This window comes from Lygodium microphyllum, chromosome 23 (assembly GCF_053477565.2).
Source record: "Lygodium microphyllum isolate KBCC chromosome 23, Lygodium_microphyllum_v1.1.10, whole genome shotgun sequence".
Taxonomy (NCBI): domain Eukaryota; kingdom Viridiplantae; phylum Streptophyta; class Polypodiopsida; order Schizaeales; family Lygodiaceae; genus Lygodium; species Lygodium microphyllum.
Window position 1 is genome coordinate 105,425,178 of NC_141157.1, and position 4,015 is coordinate 105,429,192.

The following is a 4,015-nucleotide window of genomic DNA, read 5'->3' on the forward strand; positions in this document are numbered from 1 at the left end:
ATCTCGAGTGCACATAATGTCTTTTACTCATTTCGTACAATAACCTTCTGTAACTATTTCCATCATGATTTTACGAATTATAATCTCGATTAATCTATCTACAAATCATAAGTAGCAGTTAACCGTTTGCGCGTGTATTAATACACTCTCTAGATGAAACTAATGTCTCGTATAAGTGTAAATACAAAAGCTGACCTTTTATATACTTAATTTCAAAAAAACCTTATTATTTTATGTAGCAATATGAAAATAATAGCCTATTTCTGAGTTATGAATAACTTGGTTTTGCACGTCATTGGGAATTTCATTTTTGCTTACGCTTGCGTTTGCCACACTCAATGTTCCGTTTGGTAGTGGTAATTTAGGTAACCTCGAGCACTCCCATATCTCTAGCAATATCTGTTCTTTGATACCAGTTGTGGTGGACTTTATGGTCTTGTCGCCTTGTTGCTTTGAAGCCATTGTTCGCGAGCGAGTTTGAGAGATAAAGAAGATGGAATGAATTTGGGATGGAAGAGCGTGAGAGAAGATTGTTGAGATGAAGACCGAGACAGGGGGAGGTTGAGGTATTTCTTTTCCTCTCTAACCCTGTCTCTAATTCCCTCTCTCACAACCTCTCGAGATCTTCCCTGTCTCTCTCTGCAGATCTATATGCCACATCGATTGAGAGTTCTTATTGGACAGCTCAGGGTATCATCACATCAGCTTATGATTGACAGTGGCAGAGCCAGTGGCATCCCACGGGAGGAGAGGATATGCCCCCTTTGCAGATCAGAGGTGGAGAGTGAGGAGCATTTTGTTCTCAGATGCCCGGCATACTCAGAGTTGAGATCTAGATACACATTGAGCAGCTCACTTCAGGGATGTATGACTGATATGGATCAGAGATCATTTGGCCGTTTTCTGGGAGAGGCATGGCACATCAGAGAGCAGAGCACACAGCGGGTCCCAGTCAGAGAGGGGCCCACCCAGACGACTATTACACAGTTCTTTCAGACAGACAGAGTGAGAGCTATTGTACCAGCCTCCAGCCAGACCTATGGGCTCACACTATAGCAGGCTGAGGACCAGCGTACCCGACGCCACACGAGGATCCCTGGATTTCGTACCCCACAACCACACCGACAGGAGATCCGGAGGATTCTTGATCTACATCGACAGCAGACTGAGATCCGACGACACTCGACACATTGGATCTCAGATCTCCAGTTTGCTCTTTCTCCACCGCCGATGTACCACATCCTGCATCCAGGAGGGATCACCTGCTATTAGCGACTTCGAGGACTGCTACTACATCCCAGGATAGTATATCTCCCTGCATCTGTTACATATATACATCGCACCACTTTATCACAGCCGACAGTTGTTCCCCTATCACAGACGACATTTGTTCCCCTTTTGTAGCCATTATCTGGAGTACCAGAGCTACATACGCACATACACATACACAATACTTATCACACTCACAACACCGTATTTTCAGTTTCCAATTTTTAGCTTTTCATTCAGCACTTTTATTTTGGATAGCTGAACATCATCAGTTGTATCACAGTTTGTCTCATAGACTAGTTTTGGTCTTTAGAAGACGTTAATATAACTCTCTCTCTCTCTCTCTCTCTCTCTCTCTCTCTCTCTCTCTCTCTCTCTCTCTCTCTCTCTCTCTCTCTCTCTCTCTCTCTCTCTCTCTCTCTCTCTCTCTCTCTCTCTCTCTCTCTCTCTCTCTCTCTCTCTCTCTCTCTCTCTCTCTCTCTCTCTCTCTCTCTCTCTCTCTCTCTCTCTCTCTCTCTCTTATTTTCCCTCTGTCTAGCTCCCTCTCGCAACCTCAAAGGGAAGGGAGGGATATACTTCTACCTCCCTCTTGCTCTATACTCTTGAGAAGGGCCTCTCCCCTCTTGCTCAAACCTCCCTCAACTACTCCTCATGCCTCTTATTTATAGCTAAATTAGAGAAGAATAGTTGTGGCTAAGAAGAATAGTGTTTATGGAGGGAATCTTGGCAAAATCAACAATTTGAAGCTTCCAAGATATAATCCGATGCTCAAATCGCAAATCTAATCGTTCCGTTGCTCCGAAAGGGAGATAAAACTTCAAGACAACTACTCAAAAATCTTCCAAATCACTGCTTCTTCTCCTCCCTGTTTAGAGTGTTGTTTGCTACTTGTAAACTGCGATCGCGATGCACACGATTTTGCCAATCCTTCTTTTTACATTAAATCTCCAAAACTAATTGAAAAAACCACTTGCTTTTTTTACATATCCTGTTCTAGAAGTCTCCATAGCTTTTTAAAATATGTACAATAAATAACATCCAATATATATATAATATGCTAGCTTTGTCCAAAAATCTAGTATTTTTTTAGACCATCCATACTATAGACTAATGACTAATATGGCTCATAACTCTCATTCACGTGGTAACTTCTGTGACGGGTGGCTACAATCCTTATCAATTCGGAAAAAATATTGGGTTATAAATTTTTTTTAAAAAAACTCGAGATATTCTCTATTTAATGATTTTAGAGTTCTTTAAGTCCATTTTGCGAGAAATGGAAAGATTTTAAATCAAAGTCGAGATATCACAACAACGTAGCTATAAAAAATGGATTTGTATTGCTCTATCGATTCCCACCATTGTAAAAAGTAGTTAAGATACCTCATAGTAAAAACCTTAATGTTTATTAAGGTTACCCTTGGATAGTTTGATTATATATTTCTCCATTTTCTCCTTAAATGATTTCAATCATTCTTCTCCTTCAACAATGAAGTTCTATACACTTCCTTTGCAATCTCTTGTTACTGGTCTTTATATTGTTTCCATTCTTCTTCAAGCTTATATACTTTATTTTCCTAGACTTACAAGGATTTTTATAACATATTTCAAGAACCTTAGGATTGCAACAAAGATTGATGAGTGTTACATGTGAATATTATTACTTAAGCATTTGCAATAACTTAATAGACCTTGTTCACCATTCCCAATTACCTCCTTAATAATGGCTCTAAGTGAAGAATCCAATCGAATATTGAAAGACCCCTCCTAAATCTAGCCTACCCCTATGCCTTGAGACTCACTCTATGCCCACTACCTCGATCTTTCCTAAGAATGGAGGTGTACAATTTGGCCAATGTGTGGCCTATCATGACAATACGACAACTACTAGGTAAGAGAGAATATCTTGACTTAAGAATGGGTACAATAATATTAGTACTCCAACTCCTAAGGAAGTCTATACACATGGCTTTATTATTAAACATGTATGCCAAACCACCTACAAAAACCAACCAATTTATACTTACCTAACATAGTATCTCATCATTTGCTTGTGCCATGGACCCATTCTACTTTGTTAGACTCCAAACAGAGAGGAGAAAGAGTTACAATCAATCATGGAGAAACAAATGTCAACACAACTAGATTTGTGACATAATGCATGAACTTAGAGCATACGTTATGTATCACGGAAAGCATGTTGTGGTAAACAAAGTTGCCATCTTTAAAGATTTTGAAGAGAATTGTACCAATTGTCCACCCTACATATTATATGGCACTCGTGTAGCTTATATACTACATATTCATAAAGAAAGATTCATTTTTTCAATTGATTTTGTCAATAGATCTAATCTTTGATACTTTTCCATTCATATTCTCAATATTAATAATAGTAAGCATTTGAAGGATCTAAACTAATCTTCCCTTCTCTAGTTTATATTGAACTAAAGTGATATATAGACTGAATTGCTTTAAGTAAACCTCATTTGCAATGATATACCGAGCAGCTCCGTGTCAGTTCTAAACAAGGGGGGAGAGCATCGAAGCTATGGACAATCCAATCATAAATAAACGTCACTACAAGACCAAGCTTGTAAAGCAATACTTGCATTTAAAGCATGCACATTAGAACGGAGGCACTTTCCTAGGCGAGGGAGGGCATGAGGCTTTGTATTTTTATAAGTTTCGGAGAGCAGTGCCATTGATGTAAGTGTTCGTGCTTTTTAACTTGTAGCAACACCAATCA